Below are 17,010 nucleotides of genomic sequence, written 5' to 3' on the forward strand. Positions count from 1 at the left end.
AACAAGTACTGCTAGCTACTGGACTTCTAGTTTGCCAGGAAAAAATAATTTTGATATATATCAATGTTATTGTCGTTTTTGGGGTTTCTTATTTTCTCTAATAAAGAAATAAAACCAAGTATAAATATTACTAATTTAAGGTCGCAAGAGAAACACCTCTATAATTTAAGTTATACGTACCGTGTCATTGAATCGTTAGTTTTTTTGTGATCTGGTTAAAAATGATAACTAAATTGCTGTTAAAATTACGTTAATAGTGCAAAACGAAAATACAATGCTACTTTATGCTAGTGACATAGTATATTCCATAGGATTTTTAGAGTGAAAAGGAAAATTAAATTATGTACTTTTTTTTCTTTAAAACATTCTATTTTTATTTTCCTTTCCTTATCCTCCCTTATTCTTCTAAATGTGTTATTGCTTCTTTTTGCGACTGTTCTACCATCTTCGAAGGTCAATTACTATACTATATGATTCAATGGGTTGTCATATTTCCACTAAGCTAACTCTTAAAGAGAGAGAGGGGAAAAAGAAAAAAAAGGAAGGGAGTGGGGTGGGGTGGGGTGGAAGGATAGATTTTCTTTGCCCTTCTAATTTTCTTTTTAAAGAATCTTGATAAACCAGCCAAACAAGTCAACAACAAGCAGACAAACTCCAACAAACAATTTTGTTACTCTATCATATCGCGGTTTAATTAGGTGCCAAAATAAATAAATAAATGAATAAGGTGCGTGATTTTGGGCATGAAATGAGTATTGCAGCATTAGAGAATGAACCACCAGCTTTCTATAATATTGTGGTATCCTAAGGCTGGTAGTATGCTAACTATTTAATTAATCAAGTCTCATCATCTTAATTAGGAAAATAATTAATTAATTATTCATTCCAGCAAAGATTAAGGGTAACAATCCAGGGGGAGTGGCACTAGCATAGCTATTTATCAATGCTCACAATTATTTTACCAAATAAAGTAATTGCCTAGACAATTATTTTGCTGAAGGGGGTAATAAATAGTTGCTATCTTCAGCCAACAATAAGATGAAAGTAACTTACAACGTATATCTGCCAATAAATGTGATTTAAGAAATCTCAAGTACAATCATATTTTCCTTGTTTTGATGAGGAAAGATAGGGGGATGCGACTTTAACTTAGTTTAGATTACAACTTATAAGAGAGCAACAGAGCCCCAACTGAATCGTGGTAATTGGTAAAAACTTATCTATATATTTACACCTGATTAATAGATGATGGCATGTGGTTAATTTGTTATTTGCCTATAGATTTTTCTCACTTAACTATGATTAATTAATATATATTACCTCATTAAATCACTAACTGAATCGTGGTAATTGGTAAAAACTTATCCATATCTAGTATTTACACCTGATTAATAGATGATGGCATGTGGTTAATTTGTTATTTGCCTATAGATTTTTCTCACTTAACCATGATTAATTAATATATATTACCTCATTAAATCACTAAATTATGATAAGCTAATATGATTTGATAAAAACATCCCGTTAAGTTTTTACCGTTGAATTTACAAACTCGTGACAATATAGTTCAAATCGTTACTTTTTGCCTACTTGATATTTCCTTTAGAACGACGGACTTTTTCTTAAAATTAAATTTTACCAACTCAATACATCTAATTAAGTTTATCCTTTCTCCTAACTATATTTGTTATGCTCATATACAATCAATGTACAATTAAATATCGAGGCAAGCCAAAATCACCGTAATAGATACATGCCAGACTGAAAATAAGTAGCTTGTGTGGAGGATGGATAAATAATTCAAGAATTTAAGTGATGTAAAATAATCGCGTAAAGATTCTCAATTATTAATATAATTTATTATGTAATAACAAGTTAGTGAAGTATCCATTTTTATTAATTAATCAGGTTATCCGTTATATTACTTATCATAGATATTTAACTGTACATATTCTTACACCGTTAATACATAGAAATTAATAATTAGAAACTCATATTTGCTAGATTACGAGTTATAGGGGACGTCTGAAAAGAAGGGTATCCGAGGAGGATTAATAACTATCCCTATCGGTAGCTAAAATATTGAGAAGCTTTCTGTCAGATAATTACAGTTTCTTAATATCAATGGGTTTAGGTAAGTGACAGCATATATATAACTACTTTTGAACAACTCTATTTAGGCATATTATTTATAAATATTTTGTGGGATTTGCATGCCACAAATTAAGTTCCCTAAACAGTTATTTTGAAAGATGAGCTTAAAAGTGGACAAATTTGACAGGGAGCTTTTTGGCTAAACTTGTGAGCAATAAGCAAATTAAATAATTAGAGCTTATATATAAACCAAATTTAAAGATAGTCAAACACTGTCAAAATTGGATTAGAGTAAAGACAAGATGCATAGATTGGGAACATAACAGTGTCACGTTGGCCCAATTATGTAAACACTAGACAGTATCAAGGAATCTTGATTTTGTCCTTGACCAAACTTCTTTATTTACCTATCATAGATAGAATAATCCTTTAAAGTTTACACATAATTTTTCTTTTCATAAGAAGAAAAACCCCAATCCAAAGGGATGATAGTCACTCAAGATGTTGAGGAGATTACAACTCTATTCGTGCATGTTTGCACCTCAGCACATTGAGTGACTAGCTATCATATAGGTGGAACAGTTTTTGCAACAAAAACAAAAATTGAAACTTTTCTTCTGGTTTTTTAAGCAAACACCATCTTGTACTCAAATTGCTATAGAGAAATCATAAATACTGTGATATTTTATCCACACTGGTTTTTATTTTTTGATCTACTTCTACTGATAATTAGTCGTCATGATTGGTACGTAATAATGAATACCGTAAGATAAAACACGTAACCAACGATAAGCTTCCACTACTGTAAGTAAATATCACTCCTATCGAATAAGAGCAAATTAAATGATTGGATACAAATGACATAACTTGTATAAAATATTGTTTAAAAGCTCATTATTATTTGACTAGTTAATTAACCAAAATAAACGAGTCTAGCAATCTTTATTTAATTAGATGCAATGCATCAAAATCTCAAGGAAAATGACAGTTGATTTTCAGAGTTTTTTTTTTTTGCTTTGACTGCGTGAAGTTTCAGGGTAATAAAGAATTTAATTACTCCATCCTTTCAATCACCTACTCACACAGTCACACGTGAAAGTTTCCCATTATGCCATGAAATCTCAAACGTATTTACAAAGAGCACAGTTTGCCAAATGAAAATAATTGAGATCACAATATACACTAGAAAATAGTACGAAAATGTAATATTCCAAGAATAATGATCAACGAAATGGCATGGCCTTGTTATTGAGTGGAACAAAAGTTCGAACTCGTGATAAATCGCAAAAAATTACATTAACAAGCTTAATGTGTAGTATTGGTAAATACATAAATTATTGGGAATTCTACATAGCATAACTAACTCTATTACATATTTATATATAGTAGCTATAGTTTAAAATAATTACATTCCATAGCTAAAAGTTGTATGTTAATGACACTTATTAGCTATTAAGGTAAAATATGTAACTCTCTCCTCTTCCTCCCTCTCTCTAACGTCTACAACTCTCTCTCTCTCCGTCGTCTCTCTCTCTCTCTCTAACGTCCCTTCGCTCTCTCTTCCATTTTCTCTCTCCTTACCTCCACCACCAGAACGTCACCACCATCCCACTCCTTCCCCTTCTTATCGATCTCAAGAAATAAGGATGGAGGAAAAAAGAAGTTGGGGAAGTTTACGTAACATCGATCTCAAGAAATATTGGAGAAGAGCAAAATGAGCCATTATGTATCAATTAAAAAGGGTCGAATTAAGACACACCACCTCAGAACCAATAATCCGTTGAATTTTATTTTCGTAATGTATTCATTAGTTGTTGTTGAGTGTATTCGTTAGTTGTTGTTGAATACGAAAGTGAATTTTGAAGTGTATACAAATGAATATAGTGAAATTTAATTTTGTATTGTTTTTTTAGTGTATTCATTAATTTTTTTAGTGCAAAATTCTGTATTTTGGGGTGTATTTAATTTGAAGGATTTTTTTTTTTTTGTATACAATCGGTTTTAAATACAATGTAAAAGTAGCTATAGATGAATACATTTGACATGAATACAATTGAATTGAATACATATGACTTATACTGAAAAAGAATTTTTGAAATTTTTTATTTTATTCATGAATACCGTTAGGCCGTTTTATGAATAAGCCATTTTTCGAATAATGATCGTGTACGAAAGTAAATATTGAAACTACAGCTATGGCAAAATTTAAACCCCCAAAGTGTAGTCATTTATGTAAAATTCCCTAAATTATTTTACCTTTGTGTAGACATACAAGAAAAACTCAAGGGGGGTGTTTGGAAAAAGGAGGATTTTGACAATCTTCACTAAATCATCTTATGTATGTACTCCTATTTAGGTTGCTGCTACTAATCACAAGCTCACTATTCTTGAAATACCAGAAAAAAGAAATTGAACTTAAAATCTTTTCAATGGAATTCTAAAAGTCATTAGAAAAAATCTTTTGTTTAGAATTGCGTGTATCTAATACTATTTATTGTCAATTCCCTTATTTGTTTTTATTGTCAGTAGATCGATCAAGATTCATGTCGATCAGAATTACTATTTAGGTATGACATTTTCCAATATAAGAGACGAAAACAGTGTGATGGAACAGTAGTAGAGAGTTTCATATATGACATCTAATAATTGAATTGGAAGTGGCCATGTAAAAATATTGAAGATCTATGTGCATACTGAGGAGTCATTTTCAATCAAATCACGCCTGATTCTTCTAATGGACTTAACTATTCCTATCTTTCTTCCTAGATGCCTTTCGTATATTTCACTGTGAATACACATATATGTACTGCACGTTTAAAGTTAAAGAAAAGAGTTCCAAATTTGAATATCAATAGCAGAAAGGTGGGTGTGATATATTATTATTCAAACTTGTTTGTAGCCTGGAGGAGTACCGTAGAGATCTAGTAGCTCAGTTAGTTGGTTAATCAGAGATCTAGTAGTTCAGTTAGTTGGTTAACTGAAGAGATCTAGTAGCTCAGTTAGTTGGTTAACTGTAGAGATCTAATAGCTCAATTAGTTAGTTATCTGAACTTTCATTTTAATGGTAAGGGAATTCCCACGTTGTAGTCCCCTTCCCCCATCACCCACAAAAAAAAACCCCAATAAAAAAATATTTTTTTTAAAAAATAAGGAGTGCTGCCCCCCTCCATTATTATTTATAAGGAAAAGGCCAAAATTACCCCTTAATTTATGGGACATAAAACAAATTTAATATGTCCTTTGCGTAAAAAAATGGATCTTGAGTCTAACCCAATCAAAAAGCTAGCTCATGTGTGAAGGATTGCCTAAGTTCATACAGGGATGGGCATGGTATGGTAGATACCAATTATCATACCGAAATCGAAATTTTTTATACCATGGTTCCGGTATTTGGTACAGTATTTGGTATGCATTTTTAAAAAGTTTGGTATTCGGTACGGTATTCGGTATTCATAAAGAAAATATCGAAATACCGAATACCATACTGAAGTATATAATTACATATAAAATTCATATATTTTAGTATTATAATACTAACAAATATATAAACTAGTATTATTAGAAAACTAATTGTTTAAACATTGAAACTTTGGCTACTCTATCTTGATTTAAATATCTTTTTTGTGTAATTGATTTACGAAGGGGATTGTAAGTCGAAGTCGGATAAACTATGGTACCGATTTACCATACCGTAAAATACCAAAACCGAACTTTGAAATACCGAACCATACCAAATTAATTTGGTATGGTAATGGTATAATATTTTTAGAAACCGAAAACCGAAATTACCATACTGAAATTTCAAATACTGTACCATGCCCACCCCTAAGTTCATATAAGGAGGTCATGTACCTTTAACTCCCCGATATGGGACTCTTAACACCCCACCTCACGTCCAGGACTGGATATCTGGTGCGTGAATAATTTTAATATGAGGACCAACATCAAAAATAATGAATTGGGCGGGTCTGACTCTGATACTATGTAAACTGTGTCAATCGAGTCAAAGTTGTGAGACGATTAAGAAAGCAGAGAGATTGACAAAAGATATTTTCATCTTCTTCAAAAGAAATGAATTGTACACTAACTGGTTAAAGTCCTGTGAATGCCCATCTATATATATATATATATATAAAGCAGGACATAGGCTCGCTAACGTGGCGGTCTTAAAGCCCAACATTTGCATTTATCTTAATTCTCATTTTTTTGCCTTCATTATTAATTAATTAATTTAATTAATTAGTAAAGAGGATAATCAGACATATCCTTTGAGAATAGTTGTGACTGTTTCAACCACTGTCTCCAAGCAATTTTGCTTTTCTGTCTCCTCAGTTAGTAGCGAATTAATTCCCATTTATTCCTAGACCACAATCCCACGCCCCTTTCAGTCATTCAATACCATTGCTAACCTTTTTAACTTTCATCTCTTCATCCATTTCTACTGCCTTTACTTCTAATACTGCCATTCCCACATTCCTTTATCAGTATTTTTTTTTACTTTCATAGTCTTCCACATTTCTTTGCCTATACGCTGTCATTTACTGAGAATCAATATACGTATCTTTTGCTTTTTATTTAACCTAATTATTAATATGTTGTTGTTTTAGACAGTGCTTTTGGAGAAGCAGTAAGCTTTTGGAGGTGTTTAGAATTTCCAGTAAAGAAGGTAACAAAGTTGATGAATTACATTCAGTTTAATTATCTTCATTGGGATCATTGACACTATTATTTACATGATTTTTGTTTTCTGTATATGTACTCTTACGTATTGATTCTTAATAGTACTATGACTTTCATTCTTGCGTATGAGTATTCTCTGGTTTACATGTATAGTGTCATAGGTACTATTACGTATTGATTTTTAACAATACTATGACTTTCATTTTTGGTTATGATTATTCTCTAGTGCACATGTATAGTGTCACTCCAGCATTTTCTTTTTCTCTTCAATTTTCTTATAATCTGTATGAATGACAAGAGAAACAAACGATGGAAAACAACATGTTTTTATTTTTTTTATTTTGCCAAAGCATCAACATTTTGCAAAAAACTTAAAGAGGAAAAACTGACAATTTGATTGATGCTAAGAGAGCTTTATTTTTTATTTTATTTTTTGGTTTAAGTTGATATTTTGGTAAAGAGAAAAAAGCATGCTGAATAAGGGGAGAATTTTTTTGTTTGATACTTTAATAAACATCTGAAGAATGCGCTTACATTTTCACATGTACTTGCGCAAGGTTTACTAATTGAAAATAATTCTTCAATGTGTTTATAAAGACAAAAGAGTAGTAACTCCAAAGTTAGAATAAAATTCAAGGAATGTGTCCCAATACAACGTAATTTCTGAAATGAAGACTTGACACTATCTTCTCAATGGCATTAAGAAGTTTGTTGTGCACAATACAATTGATATTTATAATTTTTTTTAATTAGGACTAATAGGCAAAATAACGGTCACATATTCTCTCCTCAAGGACTCCACCATTGAGTAAGTACAAATGTAATTAATGCCTTAATCCATATTTGATTTCTGTATTAAGCATTTTTTCTAGATTTTTTATGTATATTACTTATATATTTGTTTTTGGTATTATAATAATCTAATCTCTCATTTTTCTACTAAATTTTCAGAAAGAACATTTCATATTTGTTGAAGGTGGATAGTGTGTGCATATATATATATATATATATATATATATATATATATATGTATCTGCTATACATTCTTTGATTGTAAAATTTTAAAAATCAAAGACTATATAGAAAGAAAAAAAGTTGATTAAAGAGTAATACTTTTATGTCATTCATTATCTTTTAATTTAATTTGGAATATCTTCAACATATATGATTTTTACAAGAATATGCCTGTTGTTATTTTTTAATATTAACTTTAAGTTGAAATTTTTTCAATATTTTTATTTTTTACAATAATTTGCCGTTTGTTATTTTTAATATTCAAATATTGAAGAAGGATCATTCGCAAGTTCAATGAGGTCATTCATTCTGACAAATTTATCTTAATTGGAATGGTGTAATTACTAGGTAGTAATATCTTAATTACAGAGTATAATTACAACGACCCGTTTATTTGTCATAATTTTTAATTACAAGAATGATATTTAATTTAAAAATAAAATTTAATTATAAAAAATTTAAAAAATATTGCCTTTATAAATGATATTAAATTAGTTATTTAATAACACATTGTTTCTTGAAAATATATTAATTAATAATCATATATTTGTAACTAATATTGTAAAAAATAATGGATATATTTTTCAAATTAATATTTAATTTTAATTAATTATAAAACTTAAAAGAAGACTTTTTTTGTGAGAACGTCATGGATTGGACGTTTGACAAAAAAATGATATTAATAAATATAATGCCATAAAATTATTTAAATGTTTGACATTAAAAATCAATCAAAGGTAAGTGAAAAATAAACAACATGCAACGTGAAAGCAAATAACTTAAAATTGGAAATTAACCTAAATTCAAAATCCAAAAGAAAAAGTTCAAGATAATACTCTTATGTCAAATTCCAATATTACATAAGTTCCAACACAACTTAAGTAAATAATTCAAAAGAAAGGAAAAATATAAGTCTATAACCTCATTCACAATGAAATTCTACTTTAATAACGTACTCGTTATATGTCAAGTTTGTTAATGACTCATTCTTTCCAATATTAAGAGGTGTAGTTTCAAATATTAGAATAACACAGTTATGCTAAATGAATAACATAAAAAAATAAAAAAAATACGAGCAATTACATGAAACCACAAGAATTAAAGATTGGGAATGAGAAGAAAGAAAATGAAAAAAATAATATAAAAAGAAAAATACATTTTAAAAAATAAAAATAATTAAAAAGTAAAAATTAAAATAATTAAAATAATAGAAATAAAAAATAAATTAAAAATCAAAAAATTTAAAATAATAGAAATAAAAAAAAATTAAAGTAAAAAAATAAACAAACTAAAAAGTAACCCTATAATTATAGGGTGCAATTTCTCATGAGAATTGAGAGATGTAATTACACCGTCAATTACACCCAATTCCCACCTAATCGTGTAAAACTTGGTCAAACAAACAGCCAAACCGTGTAATTACACCCAATTACACCTAATTCCAACATTCGGGTAGCTTTCCAAATGTGCCCTTATGTAATAAAGCTCTAAGTACTATATATGACCTCTAATTGCATTTATCTTTTATCTTCTTTTTTTTTTTTTTGACATTTTCTCATTCATTTCTTAACATAATCTACTAATTAATTGGATTAATAACAAACTCCAAAAGTAAATAGTCTAAGTTAATAGCCCTTTCCTAGGAATCAGCCCACGTAGAACTATGCAAATAAAGTCTAATCAACCCTCTCATTCAACCCACGTAAAGCGACAGTTCGTGAGACATTAAATTTGTTTGTAATATAACCTAAAACCGTTTCTTTCCCCAACCCAACTCATTGCTCACTTTCGTTGTACAATTCTGGGGTTAAAAAGAAACTGTAGCGTTCTTTTTGGCACCATTCACATGAAGCTTTTTTAATTATAATGATAATGATTTTAGTGTGCATTAATTCTTGATAATAATTACTTTAACAATTCATTCTTCTACCTCTTTCTACTCTATTTTTTGCACTATATATAGATTGGAAGTGAATTTCTTGCATGATATAATTTGCCCACTCGGACTTTCTTTTCATTGAATTTTAAAAATACCATATTTTTCTTTCAGAGTATAATATTAATAGGGATTATTTGTTTATCTTGGTTACAATTTGTAGGTTGTGGGATGCTATAAAAACCAAGAAAATTGGAGAGTCAATAAGTTTGAATATGATCTTTATTGACGAAAAAGGTACCTTAGTACATGCTTCTTATTACTTTATATAATATTTTCTTCTGTTCCTTTTTGATTTATAATTTATATGCTTTTACATTATTATTTTTTGAGTGCAAAGCACATAGTTTGTTCGTAACAAAAAATAGTTGGATGTTCAGTCAAATTAGTTACCCCGAAAAAATCATTAGTCATGGACACCATATAATAAGGGATGGTAGAACTATTTTTGATAGTTTTGAAGATTGATTTTTCAGTGAAGACTCTGTTCTTTTGGAAAAGACAAGGATAAACCACGGAGGAAGAGACATGGGAGCAGTTGGTACCAGTATCACCATCCATTACCATTAGCAGATTTCATTTCGATGAACACTCTTTACAAGGCTCACATAGGATGAAAGCAATAATTAATCGAGCTGTCTTTCATAATTATCATCCCCTTTTTTCAAACTTGAGTTGATTCCATGAACTTATCATATTAAGATTAGGTAAGTCAAAAAAGATTTGTAGGCTTTCGATGTTTAATTTCTTTGAGATATGGAATATTATTATCTTTCTTGCTCCAAAGCAATATCACGATTTTTTTTAATTGTTTATAGAAGTGTATTTAATTTTAAAAAGTTGTACATTTTGTGAGGATTTAACAAGATCTCGCAAGGGTACTATCATATATATATATATATATATATATATATATATATATATATATATATATATATATATATATATATATATATATATATAGACAATGAATTACGAAGTTTTTTTCTCTGTGTCTTTGTGTGGGGTGGGGGGAGGGGATTAACAATATTTTTGTGAAGAGTTAGGAGGAAAGAGCCAGTGTAATTTAAAGCAACAATTTCATTTAAGGGATGTATGTATTACTACAACCATTCCATTGTCTTAGGCCTTTTCGATATGTTATCGATTAGATGATCATAGTTTTTAAGATCTTAACCAAAGTAGTTGTGATTCGATTTATTAAAGTGTCATTTGTTAAGCAGTCTCAAATTTTTTATGTTCTATTTAGAGGTGAGTAAGTGTGCGAATAAATCTTGAAATCAGTACTAAAATTGTGAGTTTTTAAGTTAACATGAGAAATTATCTATATTTGCTTATCATGTATGAAAATTATCTCTCTTATGTCTCAGTATGGTACAACAAGATTATACAGTGAATTCACTATTTTTATATGACCGCACGAAGCGCGGACAAGTTGACTAGTTTATATATAAGCTAACCAGTTACCTAATTACCACTAATTAACTTACACACTGTTAATCGACTAACAGAGCACCTAAACTAACTGTACCAGCTGTCATAATAATCAGGGGACAGTTGTACATTTTACTAACTGCTCAACACTTCATTTGAATTTGGTACCAAAAATGCCCTTTTCATGGGTGGGCTAACTCAAATTTGCTCAACTATGAGAAATAAAATAAACGGAAAAGGGCCAAAATTACCCCTGAACTTTGAAAAATAGTTCATCCATGCCCTTCGTTATACTTTAGGGCCAATTATACCCTTTCACAGGTTATCTTTGGGCCAAATATGCCCTTGAGTATAACGGCGTGCCACGTGTCAGTCTCTCAGTGGCCAACTTATTTCCCCTCTTATTTTTCATCCGGATCAAACAAATACGGATCCGGACCAACCCGTCTGAAACATATCCAACCCAAATAAACCTAAACCTAACCCATCAATAACAGATCTAACGCTACTCTCTCTCTCTAAGAATTTTTTGCTGGTGTATATTCCCTCTTCCAAGAAAACACACAAAATGATCGAGGGTGAAAAACTGAAATTGAGGTGCATTGGTGTGGAAAATTTGATCTTCTACAAAGACTAAAATCCTTATCATTTACATGTAATAACATATATCAACATGTATGACAACGGACAAATCTAAAAGAGGGCGTAAATTGACAGCTTCACCAGTGAAAAGTCAAACAAGGTCAGTTCAGGCAGTGCCAACAGCATTAACTTTTGGGGTTAAGCGCCTTTCTGATCTTAACCACAATCCAGGCAGTGCCAACAGCATGTCCTGCTGCATCAAGCCCTTCGCTTGCCACTTTTGCTGCCTCATCTCCGTACCTATAAAACCCAAATTACTTCCGAGTTAATTTCAAAAGATTTAAGCAGCATGTCTTCATCTTATTGTATTGCCTAACTAACGTAGTGCGCATTTAATTAGTTGAGTCTAAGATATTGATGGGTAAGGTTTAGGTTTATTTGGGTTGGATATGTTTCAGACGGGTTGGTCCGGATCCGTATTTGTTTGATCCGGATGAAAAATAAGAGGGGAAATAAGTTGGCCACTGAGAGACTGACACGTGGCACGCCGTTATACTCAAGGGCATATTTGGCCCAAAGTATAAAAGAAGTGGTATAATTGGCCCTAAAGTATAACGAAGGGCATGGATGAACTATTTTTCAAAGTTCAGGAGTAATTTTGGCCCTTTTCCGTAAAATAAATTTGTCCTCTATTTGAATTTGATCTTGATTATGCTCTTACGGTGATCATTGATTGGCCGACTCAGATTTGCGCCTCAAAAGTAAAACACGTCCAACATCTTATTTTACCTATATTTGGAACTAAGTTCGAACGGAGGCAAATATATTATATTTCCCACATTGTTGAGGGGTATTTTTGGTCATTTTCCTTCATTTATCTTCCATGGTTGAATGAACCTTATCGAAACGGAAGAATAATCACTCAGAATGAACCTTATCGAAACGGAAGAATAATCACTAGAGCAGCTAAAAATTATTGCATTATCGTTACTATTAATGTTGCTATTATTATCATTGACATTATTATTTTGATTTTTATGGTCAATTATTTTATGTAACATTGAGAAGGTGACAAAAATATGAAATTAAATGGGAAAGAGATTCTAAAATGGTTTTTTGGGATTGTACGGAGATTGGCTCTAGAGTGCAAAGGCAAAAGGAAATTAAACTTAGCTGCAAAATTTATTTAAAGACCAGATTAAGTCGGCTTTAGTAATCCAATGGTACCGAATGAAAAGGTTGTCACTTAAAATAGATAATCCCTTTTCCCCATACATCACTCCCCAACCCCAATATTAATTTTCTTTATTCCCCGGCTGAAACTTTCATGAAGAGGACATGTCCTATCAACACTAATTTTTCTTTCGTCTCAAATTCACTAGCTCGATTAATACAGTTTTATGCTGAGTGAGTGCGCTAAGAATTATCTTCACACTAGATGTCATGCGTAACGGTGCAGAGACAATTTTATGCAACGGTGTTTCATTTTTCTTTTTCGGTTATATATGCAAACTTATTTTATTTATTTATTTTTCAGCTCAATTCGTTTGTTCACTTGAGTGCATCTGAATACCTAACAAAAACTTGCTCCAAAGTTTGATGAATTAATTTCACTGTGGTATGAAGCTGGCAGACGTGCTTTTATGACGACAATTCAACCTACCTGAAAAGCCGCTTGACGATTCTTTTGGAACTGTGAGACAACCTAATGAGACACACTTTCACAGTGAGAGTGCTATTTATGTAAAAGTTAGTTAAGCATTACATACAAAAATATTGAACATACAAGAATCTTATAAAGTACATTCTAACATGCGTAACTGATGCATAAGAAAAAGAAGCACTATTCACATACTATTCACATAATCCCAAAAGAATAAATTATAAGTCTAATAGGTTGCAAGAAAATGAGTTTATAAAATTTTAACTTTAATCTTGTATTATCATCAAGCTTCTGGACGCAAGACGAGACTTGTTCGCTCTTAATAAGTAATAATTATGGGCCTAATATAAATTGGGATTTTTTTTATTTTTGGCCGAAATTAATTACGGCTCTAGTCAAAACATACAAAGTATACGTTGATTATGTATATTATATAGGTATATAATATGTATATTTTATACTTAATGTACAAAACCTATACATTTTCTGGCCATTTTGTAAATTAGATCACCGAAAGGCATTGGAAGATAGTTATCTCAATGTAAATTAGACCAAAAATTATTAGAAAAACATAACATTTAATCTGGTTTCCTAAAGTAATTCTTAAGGGAGCAAACTGCTCATCAAAAAACAACCATTGGCATCAGTACAGTATAAACTAGGGGTGTACAAAGTAAACCGACAAACCGCATCAAACCAATAAACCGAGTCAAATCGAGAAAAAAACCCGACTAGTGGTTTGGTTTGACTTGGTTTGGTGTTGAAAAAAAAAAAACCGACCATAATTGGTTTGGTTTGGTTTTAACTAAAAAAAAACAAACCAAACCAAACCAACCCGACATTACTTGTATTCAATTTTTAAAATATTTTATACATAAAAATATTTATTTGTAATGTAATTTATAAATATTTCTTAAATTTTTTCGTAATTGTTTATATATTATCATATTATTCAAGCTTGAACTTAAAATTTCGAATGTCAATAAGTTTTATATCCTATGGATGTTAGTAACTCAAATAAAGTGCAAACCAAAACCAACTCAACACTAATGCTAACAAAAGAAATTCAATTTACCACTAGGAATGACAATAATATTGGATATCTATTCTTTAATTTTGCATAATTGATTTAGAGAGTGAAAATACAAAACTTAAGTTTTTTTTTCTTTGTCTGTAATTAATACTTATTAGCCGTACTTATTTTAGCATGACTTAGTATTTTCAGATTATGGTCATTTTCTTTATGGCTTATTAATTAACAACATTTATTTTAACTGATTTTATTAGCTTTTGTTGAATATTTTAATACAATGTCATAACTCTTCTCACATTTTGTGTTATTTTCTTAAGAAACACCTTAATTATATAGTTGTATCTTACTAGGACTAAAGAAATACTTGAAGTAAAAGTTATATATTTTGTATCAAGACTATTCCCAAAAAAATAACCCGAGAAAACCCGAGGTTGAAAAAATCGAATTTTATTGGTTTGGTTTGGTGTATAAATTTAAAAACCCGACGTAATTGGTTTGGTTTGGTGTTTAAAAAATTCGAATCAACCCGGTCCATGTACACCCCTAACTATAAACGATTGAACAAAATTTGAGCAAAATTGAACACAGGCATTTATCAATATTTTTGGTGAAACGCAAGGGACATACAAGCAATGTGCTCTCTGTGTGTATATATCCAAATTGAACATAATATCTATTTGATCATAATAAGTTTTACCCCAAGAAATTTTAACCATTGAAAGGACCAACCTCTCGTGAGTGGTGACCAATTATACTTGAATTTTAGTACTGTAGGCCAAGTACTCTATTTGGTTTTAGTTGGAGTCTGGTCACAGGAGTTTTTCTCACAAAATCCCCTATTAATGAATGACTTCGCCTCTAACTGGATTACAGAGGATATTTAGAAAAAAAGTATTTGATCCTGTAATATTTTTTTAGCTCTATCCCCGAGCAAACAAAAAAAAAAAAAAAAAGGAAAAGGGCCAAATATAGCCCAGTACTATGAGAAAAGATTTAAATATATCCCTCGTTATACTTTGGATCCAAATATACCCCTGCAGTTATATTATTAGTTAAAATATACCCCTCCTCCGTTAAGTTTGTCCAAGGTGGACATGTAGTCCTACGTGGCACTGTCATTTGATGAGATGGATGCCACGTGGCATGCCACCTCAGTGCTCCTAACCCATTTTACCCCTCCCCTTTATTTATTCTTTCACCACTGAAACTTCTTTCCCCTCCACCACCATTGCCGCCACCATACAGGTCACTGAAAAAGTTCAACTCTTGTGTCATTTCAACGATTTGGTTCATCACCGTCTTTTAGCTTTTTGGAATTTTGGTGCTTTGCATTTTGTGATGTGAAATGGCAGAACGAACTTAACAGTAGTGTTTTTTTGTTTGTTTCATCAGAACAAAAATCAATTTCATTCATAACCATAACTCGTTGTGTCCAAAGGTGTCCTAAGATTGATCTATATCATCATTTGATAAGTACCGTTTGTTTCCTATTAATGGGTTTCTGAGTTACACGATTTTAATTTGATTCCAACATTCCATTTTGGAGATAAACGGGAAAATAAGATCAGTGATTCAATTCTGGAGAAAATTGACTCTTGCGATATGAAAGCATTCTAAAAAAAAGAACATCTTATTTGGTAATCTTTTTTGACTGTGGTGTTTGTTAGACAACATTGTTGTCATTTGCATTTTATTTTTTGCAGAAATCATGTGCCCAACTGTTCGTTCATTTTATGGCATATGATAGATTTCTGCTTTTATCAAGTCTTTTTGGGGCGGCAATGGTGGTAGAGGAGAAGGAAGTTTTAGTAGTGAAAGAACAAATAAAGGGAGGGGTAAAATGGGTTAGGGGCGCTGAGGTGGCATGCCATGTGGCATCCACCTCATCAAATGACAGTGCCACATAGGACTAGATGTCCACTTTGGACAAACTTAATGAAGAAGGGGTATATTTGAACCAATAGTATAACGGCAGGAGTATATTCGAATCCAAAGTATAATGACAGCTATATTTATACCTTTTCTCATAGTACAAGGATATATTTGGCCCTTTTCCGAAAACTAAAAGGTGTCTGAAAAGGAAAACAAGATTAGCTGTTTGTGGAAACAACTTTATTGTTTTAGTTTCCAGTTCAACCCAACGCTATTTTCAAAGGCCCATATAGAAGCATCGCACTAAAATCATTTGGGGAAGATCCATTACAATTTTTTTGTGGGGAATATCCTTCAAAGGCACTGGTCTTTAATTTTTGTCCCTCAAATTTGAAATATTTAATTTTTATCCTTCGCCTAAAATTCGTGGGTTTTGGGTTTGAACTCCCGCTCAGTCAAATATTAAAAAAATTCGCAAGGCAGAAATTTGTAGCAAAGTTAGGCCTAAGTTTTGCTCAAAATTAGGCTTATTTGGGCAAAAGTTAGGCCTTAAGGCCGAAGTTTGTAAAATTCCAACTAAGTTAAAAAAAAAAAAAAAAAAAAATTGCCTTAAGGCAGAGTTTTGCCTTATGCTTGAAGGCAAAATTCTGCCTTTGAAGGCAAAACTCTGCCTTACGAATCCAAAATCTACCTTGCAATTTT

The sequence above is a fragment of the Lycium ferocissimum genome, unplaced genomic scaffold (assembly GCF_029784015.1).
Source record: "Lycium ferocissimum isolate CSIRO_LF1 unplaced genomic scaffold, AGI_CSIRO_Lferr_CH_V1 ctg2235, whole genome shotgun sequence".
In the NCBI taxonomy this organism is placed as follows: Eukaryota; Viridiplantae; Streptophyta; class Magnoliopsida; order Solanales; family Solanaceae; genus Lycium; species Lycium ferocissimum.